This window comes from Chelonoidis abingdonii, chromosome 8, assembly GCF_003597395.2.
Source record: "Chelonoidis abingdonii isolate Lonesome George chromosome 8, CheloAbing_2.0, whole genome shotgun sequence".
NCBI classification, from domain to species: Eukaryota; Metazoa; Chordata; order Testudines; family Testudinidae; genus Chelonoidis; species Chelonoidis abingdonii.
Window position 1 is genome coordinate 57,151,634 of NC_133776.1, and position 12,876 is coordinate 57,164,509.

General features: G+C 44.5%; 1 protein-coding gene across 4 annotated transcripts in view; it reads right to left on the reverse strand.

Moving 5' to 3' along the window:
• The window catches only part of FARP2 (FERM, ARH/RhoGEF and pleckstrin domain protein 2), a 204,508-nt gene extending 201,751 nt beyond the window's left edge, over positions 1 to 2,757 (reverse strand). For all 4 annotated transcript variants that reach the window (XR_012656392.1, XM_075068631.1, XM_075068632.1 and 1 more), the window contains exon 1: positions 2,606 to 2,757. The gene's annotated coding sequence lies outside the window, so the exon portion shown is untranslated. The remainder of the gene's footprint in view (positions 1 to 2,605) is intronic.
• Between the last annotated feature and the right edge of the window lie 10,119 nt (positions 2,758 to 12,876).

Sequence of the window (12,876 nt, forward strand, 5' to 3'; positions counted from 1 at the left end):
TAGTCTGGATCTGTAAAGCAGCAGAGAATCCTGTGCACCTTATGACTAACAGACGTGTTTGGAGCGTGAGCTTTCGTGTGAATACCCACTTCGTCAGACGCAGGTAGTGGAAATTTCCAGGGGTAGGTATATATATCCTAGCAAGCAAGCTAGAGATGTGAACCTCTACTGCTAGAACAGGACCCATCCTCCCTGATTGAACTAACCTCGTTATCTCTAGCTTGCTTGCTAGCATATATAACCTGCCCTGGAATTTCCACTACCTGCGTCGACGAAGTGGGTATTCACCCACGAAAGCTCACGCTCCAAAACGTCTGTTAGTCTATAAGGTGCCACAGGATTCTCTGCTGCTAATCAAATAAGTGATCACTTATTAGGAAAGACACCAATATTTAACTTTAAAAACTATCAATTAAGTGTTAAACTCATAATAAGTTACAAATTTGATATACAGAAACACATTTTGCAGTAAGTTGGTCAGCAGTAGCAGTAAACTCTGAAATATCATTTTTAATTAGATGTTTAGATAATGTTGTAAAGCATCCAGATACCATAGTGAAGAGGACAGTATAAGTACAATATGTGGAAAACAAAATTTAAAATTTTACCTGGAAACAGATTTCCAGCTATACATAGTGAGAAGAACTTCTCATTTTTTTTTTAATTGCTGGACTCAAAATAAAATGTTCTTTTTTTTAAAAAAAAGCAAGAATTTAAAATCTGAAGCAGTTTTTAAAATAAAAAAACTTGCAATCTGCATTTTTCTAGCTAAGAAATTTAAAGCTATTATAAAAACATCACAACTGCAAAATAGTTTAAATGTACAAGCAAAAAAAAAAAACCAACCCTGTTTGCAATATGTTAAAGGAACCTGTGGTGAATTTTCAAGTATAATTCCTAAAAACATGTTACAAAGTGCCTTGCATCTCCCAGCTGGTTCATTTGGAACACACAGAACATTTCCCACAAAGTCAGTATGAAAACGTCACTATGATTTTGATACACATGGGCAGGAACTTTCTGAAGAATGTTCCATATTGCAATTTATTTTAAAAGATTGGCAAGAAAATAAGCTACTATAAATGACAACTTTATTCTCTGGCACATTCACATCTTGCTCTTTCAAACAGACTATCAATATTTCTTCATTTTCTGTCTTACAGTGCAGAATAATGTCATAACTGAGCACTAACAATTGTGACCTCTCTCTCCATAGGAGCCTCCAGAAGTTCAGTGGTAGGCAACTCAATTACATTTATATACTGCCCCTCATGCACAAGGATTGCATAACAAGTTGCAAACTTTTTTTCTAAACAGACCATGTATATTAAACTTAACAAGATACTGTACCAGAATTACAGTAATGAGTATATAGAGGTGCCAATGTAATGATTTATATTAAAAAAAGACTGAAGTTTTGTAAACAAGGGCTGCCACTACTTTTAACTGCCTGAGAGCTTAACCCTAAAACCTAGTTAGAAGTGTTTAGAGTAAGGATGTAAATATCCTTTAAAATGTTAACCATTTAAACTATTAAAATTACATTGTTTAATCAGTTAACAGATTAAAGGAGGAGGGGCTGGGGCCATGCCAGGGGTGGCCAGCCGCGGGGAGAGGGGTTAATGGTTAGGACAGGTTAACAGTAAGACTAATCCTTACCAGTTAACCATTTAATATTTTACATCCCTAATTTAGACTGTAATAAAAGAAACTTCTATAATAATGAAATGCACTTAACTTTTTTGTTCTGTGTGTGGTTGTTGTTTTTTTCGGAGGGGGGGATAAGTTTTAAAGTTTCAAAAACTAGCGAGAGAGCAAGTGAACATTTCCACAGGCCATATCCTAAAGGAGCTGGCACCAGCTAGTGTTAACTGCCCACCCATGATCAGGGAAGATGAGCATACCCTAACTTTCAGCAGCCAGACAAAGAAACTGAGATGCTGCCACTGTCACAGGTACAGAGAACTTGCTTATGAACATGTCCGTCTCTCCCCACCCCCACCCAGCTTGTGGGCCGTAACTACAGGACAGATAAGAGCAGCACCTTTCTCCACGCACGGAAGGCAGTGGGCACCACCTGTTCCGGCACACCCTCGGCCTTCTGGCTCTGCCTGTCCCATGGGGGAAGAAAGTGGCACCGCGGGCAAGGAAAGCAGCTGCAGGGCCGGTTCCCTTGCGGCCCCCCGGGAGCGCAGGGCAGGGGCTGTCACGGCCGGCAGAGTCCCCAAGCGCTGCTCGACCTGTAGGGACCAGCCCTCAGGCTCCAGGACAGAGGCTCGAACCCCTCCTCCCCCCAAACACACACACATATACCGGGATGGGGGGGGCAGAGACTCGCTCTCGGCCCCCATGAGCCCCACATCCCCCGTCGGCTGCGCGAGCAAGAGAAACCAGCTCACCCCACTCCCGGAAGGGCCGAAGAGAGGGAGGAGCAGCCTGGCTGTTAGGCACAGACCCGCGTGGCCCCTGCTCAGGACCAGAGCCCCAGCAACCACCGGGTCTCCGAGCTCAGTCGTCCCGGGCGAGCGGCGACTTCCCCGCCCCGCCCCAGAGCTCCCGAACGTCGACTGTCTGCACAGCCCCCCGCGACGTACCGCGCGCCTGCCTGACACACTGCCGTTTCCAACCGTCCGCGCCGGTTCGCTGCTAGTTCGGGATCCCGGCCCTTGCTCTCGCGCACTCGCCCCTCAGGCGGCCATCACGAGCCCAGCGGACCCAGCCCTAATTGGCCAGCACCGACTCCGAGATCTGGTGGGACGGGGCGGAGCCACCCCCGCGCTTCCCACAAGTTGGGAGGCCGGAACTTGCCAATTGGCCCTTCGCAAGCCCACGTAGGCGGGGCCGAGCACAGCGGACAGATCGGGGCTCCTGACAAGAGCCGGTGGCCAAAACACAGGCCGGGGGCGGCAGGAGGTGCAGGTTTTAGTCCTGGTCCTGGCTGCCAGCCCCCTTCTGTGACGGGGGAATAGTTAGAGCCCAGCTGTGTGGGGACAGTTAGTGGGAAAGTGAGCGAGCCATGACATTAATGCCAGGCTAGGTACCATACCCACTAGCCTCCCCCTTTCACTCTAGTTTGTGTGGTGCTAGCCCCAAACAAGCTACAGAAAAGGGACGGTGTGGCCACGGCCTTGCTACAGTGCCAGGGAGCCGGGCCTTACACGCAGCAACAGCAGGCAAAGCAGCGATGTTTAAACCTCAGTGCCCTTTTAGAAGATGTAGCCACTCTTAGCTACCTACCACAGTCGGCCTTTCTTCTAGTTGCCCTGGTTCCCTCTCCCTCTAGAAATAAACACAGAATTTGTTAAAGTTAAAACAAAAGTTAAGCATGTGAATCCCAGCTGTATGTTTGGCCTCTATAAGCCTGTTCTAACTGTTCAATCCCACTTCCTTAAGTGGAGTGATAGTTATAACACTCAAGCTCTTTGATTTCACAGTACACTTTAAATATGCAACATGCATTGACATGTTTGTGTATTTGTCAAATATGCCTTAACCACCAAGCCTACAATCTGATCCACATGCACAGATCCTTCCATGCACACACAGTAGGATTTAAGTTAATAGGGCATTATGTGGACACTGGAGTCTGGCCCTGTGAATAAGATGACAGGTTCAAGGCCTTACCAATCTCACACCCTAAGAACCAATCTAATGCCACTCAAAAGGATGTAGGTATGGCATACTCATTGATACATAAGCAAGAAAGATATTCCTGATAATAAAAGAGTATCTAGAACACCTATTCCAGTATGGAGGGCTATTTTTTCTCCTAGGTGGCTCCATTTAATGCATTTCCCTATCACTTTCAAATATGCATAAGCAGTGTGTACTTTTCCAGGGTGAGGGCTTAAAGCTGCTTTTAAAAATGTTTAGCCTTTCCTGACAATAATAAAAGGCAGTTGGCTTGCTGGGAAGGGTGTAGCCTATTAGGGAAAAAAATAGTTCAAATGCAAAGTAGATGAAGAGGAAACCCACAGGAATTCAGGAATCCAAGAAACTGACAATCCTATTTTCAAAGATATACCATGGTTTGTGGTGTTATTATTCAAATATGCAATAGATCCTAGATTCAGCCGTAAACAAAAATCCTGAAATATGTGTTTTGCTCCAAATAAAACATAACATTAAAAGTTGTATGTGTTATTCAGCTTTTTCATGCACACTTATATGCTTGTTTCAAAAGGTGAATACTACAATTTGGGACCTTGGTGCTGCGATGGAGCCTTGTTGATTTCAAACTTCACCCACTTGGTGCCCCATGAGGGGTCAGGGCCTTATTCCTTCAGACAGTGGCCAGCAACAAAAACTTGACCCATCCTTCACCTAATAGCATTTTTCTATATGATAGGGTGATCTAATCGGGTCCTACCCTTAAGCAGGAAGTAAAAGTAATAGGAATAAGAGAAACAAGTGGGGGTTAAAGACAAAGGAAATGCTGAGAATAATCTTGCATTGTCTCCCAGAGATCCGCTGTAGTTCTCAGTTATAGAAACAGAAAACCCACACATACAATGTAAGATTTGTTTAACGTAAACCATGTACCAAACAAAATAGACATCAAAGCTCCTTTGGCCTGGAGAATCTTCAGTGATCTCCCCATCATTGGTCCAATAAAGGGAAAACCACGCATTGTATTTGACCATTCCTAAGCAGAAATCCCCGCACCACTGCCATCTCCCAAAAAATCTAGCACAAAACAAGAGATACACATCATTAATGCATCCAGACACAACTCGAATTTGAGCAGAGAAATCACCTCCTTCAGATGGCCTCCATATATTCCTGCTCCTGGGATGCAGCCACCAGAAGCAGCTTAGACAGTGGCAGTTTAACGAGCAGGGGGCTGCTGGAACATTCACACACTCCTTCCATCCCTTCCCTCAGTGTTTGTGAACATTCTGAGGGTGAAGTACCCCAGTCGCCTCAGTTCCTTCCTACTGTGTCTAGTTGACTGTTCAGGAACTGCTCCATTATGGTTCACCTGGATCCTTTTCTTCAATGCCTTTTAGACCGGGAAAGTTTTAAGTCAGAGTTTAAACTAAGAACAAAAAAATTATCTAAATAGCTTAGCTTAGGTTTTTAGACAGTTTGATACCATCATCTTTGATTCCAGGAATGTGCATCTAAAGATCAAGCAGCTAGAATTTAACAGACATGACTCACGCCCTTTGGTTTTCCCAGCATCCGATGAACACACAAGTTGCTTGGCATGTTTTGGAGAAGTAAACTCCATCAAGTTGTTTGACATGTTCACTTTTCATTCAGAAGGCTCTACAACCCTAATATTCTAATATTCCCCTGGGAGGGGAGACCCAGAGTGAGGTGGTACTGTTGGGGTAGAACCCCTAGGTAAAGGGCACCGGGGTCCGAGAGGGACACGGGGCCTGAGGCAGGCAAGCCACCAGCCTGCAGAAGGCACTCCAGGCTGGAATGGAGCTAATTCCAAGGACAACCAGCAGGAGGCACCGCACCGATGAGTCATCACTTCGCTACATCCTCCTGGCCAGAGGTATAGAATCCCCTTACCTGTAAGGGACTAATCAGTTCAATTAACTTAGATGGCACCTGACCAAAAGGACCAATGGGAAAAGAAGGGTAACCGGGGTCTCCAAGGATCCCAATGGGCATTTCGACTTCCCCAGTGGTGATCTTCTGGTCTGGGAAGAAAGTCCTGGCTTGCAACTTCCTGAACAGGCCATGCACCTTTCCAGACCAGCCTGAATTAATGTCAATGAAATGCCCACGGTGATCCACAAGTGCCTGGAGAACCATAGAGAAATACACCTTCTGATTTATGTACTCGGAGGCTAGGTGTCAGGCATGCAGGAGTGAAATCAGGAAGGCCAAATCACACTTGTAGTTGCAGCTCACAAGATATGTTAAGAGTAACAAGATGGGTTTCTTCAGGTATGTTAGCAACAAGAAGAAGGTCAAGGAAAGTGCGGGCCCCTTACTGAATGAGGGAAGCAACCTAGTGACAGAGGATGTGGAAAAAGCTAATGTACTCAATGCTTTTTTCACAAACAAGGTCAGCTCCCAGACTACTGCATTGGGCAACACGGCATGGGGAGGAGGTGACCAGCCCTCTGTGGAGAAAAACATGGTTCAGGACTATTTAGAAAAGCTGGATGAGCACAAGTCCATGGGGCCGGGTGCACTGCATCCAAGGGTGCTAAGATAGTAATGGTCTCAAGTTGCAGTGGGGGAGGTTTAGGTTGGATATTAGGAAAAACTTTTTCACTAGGAAGGCGGTGAAGTACTGGAATGGGTTACCTAGGGAGGTGGTGGAAACTTCTTCCTCAGAGGTTTTTAAGGTCAGGCTTGACGAAGCCTTGGCTGGGATGAGGATTGATTAGGAATTGGTCCTGCTTTGAGCAGGGGGTTGGATTAGATGACCTCCTGAGGTCCCTTCCAACCCTAATATTCTATCGTTCTATGATAGGTAGGCTGGTGCCAGAATTGGAATATGCGTCCCAACTAGGGAAACACATTTATCCAACGCTAGCCACAATGTCATGCACATTACCCAGAGTCATGGTTCTTTTGAGCAGGATTTGATTAATGGCCCTGAAAACTTGCATCAACACGATTCCAACAGTCAACTTTTCCCCTCCAAACTGGTTAGCGATCGTTCAGTAGCTGTCTGGAGTTTCCAGATTGCAATAGCCACCCGCTGTGATGGGTTGGACCACAGAAACCCCCTTGGAAACTGCCAACTGATATGACAAGACTACTTCTGCCCTGCTTTCCCTGCCAGCTTGGGACTCCAGAACCCTGTCTTGTTGAGCTAGACATGCCAGTCTGCTCCAACACAGACCCAGGGTCTGAACCACGTGCCCCAAAGCTGCACACTTAGCTGAAAGCAATTTGAGAAGTGTTCCTGTCTTTAACACTCAGATGCCCAACTCCCAGTGGGGTCCAAACCCCAAATAAATTAGTTTTACCCTGTATAAAACTTATACAGGGTAAACTCATAAATTGTTCGCCCTCTATAACACTCATAGAGAGATATGCACAGCTGTTTTCTCCCCCTTCCCCCAGGTATTAATACATACTCTGGGTTAATTAATAAGTAAAAGTGGTTTTATTAAACACAGAAAGTAGGATTTAAGTGGTTCCAAGCAGTAACAGACCGAACACAGTGAATTACCAAGTACAATAAAATAAAACATGCCAATCTAAGCCTAATACAGTAATAAAACTGAATACACATAAAATCTCACCCTCAGAGATGTTTCAATAAGTTTCTATCACAGACTGGATGCCTTCCTAGTCTGGGCACAATCTTTTCCCCTGGTACAGCCCTTAGTCCAATTCAAGTGGTAGCTAGGGGATTTCTCATGATGGCTGCCCCCTTTGTTCTGTTCCACCCACTTATATATCTTTTGCATAAGGCGGGAATCTTTTGTCCCTTCTGGGTTCCCACTCCCTCTTTCTCAATGGAAAAGCACCAGGTTAAAAGATGGATTCCAGTTCAAGTGACATGATCACATGTCACTGTAAGACTTCCTTACCTACTTGCCACCACACACCTATACAGGAAGACTTACAAGTAAAACAGAGCCATCTACCGTCAATTGTCCTGGTTGTTGGGAGCCATCAAGATTCCAAAGCACCATTAATGACTCACACTTTGCATAATTACAATAGGCCCTCAGAGTTATATTTCATATTTCTAGTTTCTGATACAAGAGTGATACATTTATACAAATATGATGACCACACTCAGTAGATTATAAGCTTTGTAACGATACCTTACAAGAGACCTTTTGCATGAATTATATTTTAGTTACATTATGTTCACACTCAGCAGCATACTTTAATAAAATCATATAGAGTGCAACATTACACCCGCTTCTCTACTGGCAGGGCAGCTCTCAATCTTGTGTCCTTGTGCTGCAGGGTGGGGGCGAGCTCAGCACACAGTCCCATGAAAGTGGCTTTTCTCATCCGAAAGTTCTGCAGCCACTGCTCGTCATCCCAGACTTGCATGACAACGTGATCCCACAACTCAGTGCTTGTTTCTTGAGCCAAAAGCAGTGTTCCGCTGTGGTGAGCATGTCCATGAATGCCACAAGCAATCTTGTGTTGTATGCGTTAAGCGAGTCAACATCATCGTCGGACTCCTCACTGTCAGTTTGTAGCTTAAGGAGTAACTCAACTGTAATTCATGACATGCTGGCAAGACCCATCAGCATATTCCTCAGCAGTTCGGGATCCATTGCTGTAGACCAAAAGGGAAAACAGAGCATGCAGTACAAAAAACGTTGAAAGATGTCGCCAAATGTGGATGGAAGCATAGGGATTGCTGGGATGCAAAGTGATGCATTACGAGACATTGGGACAGGACCCAGAAAGCTCCGCACCCCCCCCCCCCAGCCACAGCGCCAGAATGGGAAGAGATGCTCTGTGGGATAGCTGCCCATAATGCACCACTCCCAATGCCGCTGCAAGTGCCACAAATGTGGCCACGCCAGTGCGCTTGCAGCTGATTATGTGAACACACTGCAACGCTTTCCCTGCTGCGGTCTCTGAGGGCTGGTTTAACTCTCAGTGCTCTACATCTGCAAGTGTAGCCATGTCCTAAGAGGCAGTACTTACTCACATACCTTCCTATGGTTTATTGAAAGCAGCCAGGTTATCAGGTGGCTCCAGTTCCACAGAAACCCTGATAGCTTGTGGTTAACCATGCCTGCCTAGGGCCCTCTGACTCAACTGTATTGCCCTTGTAGTTAAATATAGCACCTTCGTTTGATATTGCAACTGCTTGAGTTTGTATAACAAAGTAGATGATTAAAACTGCCTTTTTAGTATAATCATACTGTACTTTAATATCAATTCAACAGCAACTCCCTCCTCTTAATACCTCACCAGAACAAATAAAAATGATTAAGAAGCCACAGAAAACCAAAAGGCATATATAAATAGAAACAGAGTTGCAAATGGTAATGAGTATTGTACAACTAATACACCTAAAATTCTCTCTACTTCATAAAATCCCTCTCCATGCAAGTGACACATACAGACACCTATTAAAACTGATTTACTACACACACAGAAGATATGGCTTAAAATAGAAACAACCGATAACATTTAGGCCAATGATTTGTGCAATCCATCCCCAGTTCCCCACCATCCATCTCAGTGTGTGCACTGCACATTGCTAATTTAGGGCTTGTCTACACGTGGCCATCCAGGAAAATTAATCTGTATTTGTGTGAATGCCCTCATTCAGAGGGTTTAGTGTGGTTTAATTTATCCTCCTCAAATCCACTTTCCTGGATGTCCCTGTGTAGACAAGGCTTTAGGCTGAACACCCAAACTGTAATTCTCAAGCATTTCGGTCACGTGCCTGCTACAGCTCACTGTCCTACCCCAGTCTGATGACTTATTGGCTAGGAAGAACCCCAGGATAGCCACTTTCTGCAAGGCAACTACCATTCCTTCCATGAGAACTCTCTCCCTCATGGGCCAATGCTGCAGTGTCAGTTGTAGACCACTACAGAGGTAAAGAAATTCTCCTTCCTTAACTGGAAGTTTTTCAGTCATTGTCATAGGCCCCAAGTTTGAGGAACACAAACATATATTTGGCCTCGCCAGTCTGTGATCATGGTCCTGATCCAAAAGCAGCACTCTACCTGGAGAATAACATCTTTCAAATAGTGTAATCTACTATTCCAGAGGTAGAGGGAAGCGACTGTTGCATTGATAATTCTGTGAACTGCTGGGTTCTCTCTAACTCTTCACAAGTATACCCATTGGAACAGCCTCCACCATTTGGATGCAGCCACCCCAGAGTAGACGAGGCCTGTTTGAATCCCTGGACATATGAACTTCCTTAGGCAGCCAGGTGTACACCAAACCAAATCACCTAGAGAGCCAAGAGAAGTCAATCAAGTTTCAATTAGCACTGCACAATTAGTCATTTTTTTTTATTTGCAGCCTAGTTGTACTCCAGATAGTGCAAAGTTTGTTTCTGCCTGTGAAAACCTCAAAGGAAATAAATTCTAATTTGACCCTTACACTGACCGTCATAAGCAAAAGGCAAAGAGGAACTGTTTGGGGCAAACTGAGCTTTGATCTAAATGATCAGTATGAATGATGAGTAGTAAAAGCAAATTTTCCTGTGTAAATTCTTTGATGACTTTTCCTTTCAAACAGTAAACTCCAGTAAAAGTGCTGACTCAACTAATGCCAAGTGAACCTGAACTGAGAAAGTGAAATAGCATTACCAAAACAATGTTAAAGGAAACTACTTTCAGAACTGACTGATCACATCCACATTATCCACATGGGAATGGCGTCAGATGTGCTAAATGTTAGCAAAAATCTGCTGAGCCCAACTAGGGAAATTCATAAGCATTTTTCTACCCTAGAGGAAGCTATCCTACAGACTGGGTGCTGGTGTTTTTACCATCATGTTATTTCAGTATTCTTACAGCACACAATGCTGAACAAGGCTTTCAAAATATTCTGCTTTAGGACACTGCACTGGAGACTTTCCCAAGCAGGATCCGAACACAGCTCTAACACAGATTTGAAAAAAACATGGTGTAGATAAAAATTGCTCAACTCACTTTTAACATGTTACGGTTCACTTTTAATTAAAAGCTTAAAACCCATTGGCTTTGGGCTATGTGGCTGGCTTTAACCTTTCTTTAGTCTGCCATTCTGTTAAACTGGTGCATGGATATTCATGTGGGAAAAAATTCTATAAACTTGCTGATGGAAACAACAGATACTATAGAAAGCGTTCTTTGATTTCATCACATACCTTGACTTTTCATAGACAAGTCTGTAGTTTCAGTTATCACTGAAAGTCACACAATTAAAAGAAACAAATTAAATGCAACACGCTACTATGTGCACACACTCACATGCAGACACTTGCTCTACAACTTCTCCAAGTTTGATCAGTTTACTTGATCAAACTGGTTCCTATTGCCTGGAAGGTTCAGCCTACAGCAGGTAGCAGTTCTGTTCCAACAATGCAAAATGAAAGGCGTACATACAATGACGCATGCAAAAGCAAAGATAGTTACTGATCCATATGTACATCTTATTCTGAAGCCCAGTAGAGAGTTGAGAATAGAAAGGCAGATTGTTCCACACATATCCTTTATGTAGAGGCATGAGTAATCTAGAGTTAAGGATCTGAAACACGGTAATATATTGGCCCCTAGTGGTAAGTGACCCTAATTACATGACAAAAAACAGCAACATCTGCAGTGCTTATTGAACTTAAAATGAAACTATATGATTAGAACTGCAGTTGTATCTAGGAACCCCTCTAATGGGCCAGGATCCCATTGCCCTAGGCACTGTACAAACACAACAACAACAAGATCTTCTGCCCCAATGTAAAGTTTAAATTTTACGACTGAAAAAGAGAGGGTTACCCACCTTGTGCAGTAACTGAGGTTCTCGAGATGTGTGTCCCTGTGGGTGCTCCACTTCAGGTAACAGTGCATCCTGGCGCCATTGATCAGAGATCTTTGGTGGCAGTGCCTGGTCAGGCCGCGTGTGTGCAGCTGCTGTTTCACGGTGTCGTTTGAGTCTCTGGAGCACATGCACAGCCCAACCCCCTCAGTTACTTCTCTACTGTAGAGTCCTCGTACTTGAACTCCAAAGTAGAAGTGAGGAGAGTGGGTAGTGGAGCATCCACAGGGACACACATCTCGAAGAACCTGTTGCTGCACAAGGTGAGTAACCCTCTCTTCTTCTTCGAGTGCTGTCCCTGTCAGTGCTCCACTCCAAGTAAATGTAGAGCAGTACCCACTATGGTTGGGGGGACTTTGGAATTATGTGCACCGTAGCAGCAGAGAGGACATAAGGCCTACTATGGCATCCACCCTGGCATCCTGTGTGATGGCATAGTGCTTGACAAAAGTGTGATCTGATGCCTATATGAAGGCTTTGCAAATGTCCAGAATGGGTACGTTGTGTAGGAATGCCACAGATGTTGACATGGCTCAAATAGATTGGGACCTGAACCCGGCAAGGGGTTTTATGTTCTGGGTCTGGTAGCATAACTGAATACTATGCAATATCCATTTGTAAAGTCATTGCTTGGCTATAGCAGCACCCTTGGATTGTTCGGTTGTGGAGATGAAGAGTCTAGGGGATTGACAAAATGGTTTTAGTCTGTCTAAATAGGAGGCTATTGCTCTTCTGACAACAAGGATGTGTAATATAGACTGCTGTGAGGTTTTATGGGGCTTAGGGTAGAACATGGGGTGGTATATCAGCTGGTTGATGTGAAATTTGGACACCACCTTCGGGAGGAATTTAGGGTGAGATTGCATTGTGACCTTATCCTTAAAGAAGACTGTATAGGGAAGATTGGCCATCAATGCGTTTATTTCACTCACCCTTCTAGCTTACATGGTGGCAACTAGGAATGCTAACTTCCTTGACATGTGTAGTAAAGAGGAGGTAGCTAGAGGTTCAAAGGGAGGCCTCACGAGTCCCCGGAGGACTAGATTCAGATCCCACGTGGGCGTGGGAAGGTGTACTTTGGGGTAAAGGTTCTGACGCCCCTTGAGGAAGCATTTTGTGGTTGGATGTGTAAACGCCGGGAATCCTTTGATTCTGTCCTAAAAAGCATTAAACTGCCATAAGATATACTTTGATAGCGCTGATAGTCCTGAATTCTTGAGCTCTACCAGGTAATCCAGCACTACAGGAAGGGGTGTGATGTAGGGAGTGAGCCCTTTATGCAGGCATCATATGGAGAAACGTTTCCACTTTTGAAGGTAAATATTACGTCCCATCTGCTATTCAGTAATACGTGTTTGACCTGTTCTGAACAGGTTAATTCGTCTACTTGGAACCATGGAGGAGCCACACTTTCAGGTGGAGCTTCTGCAGCTGTGG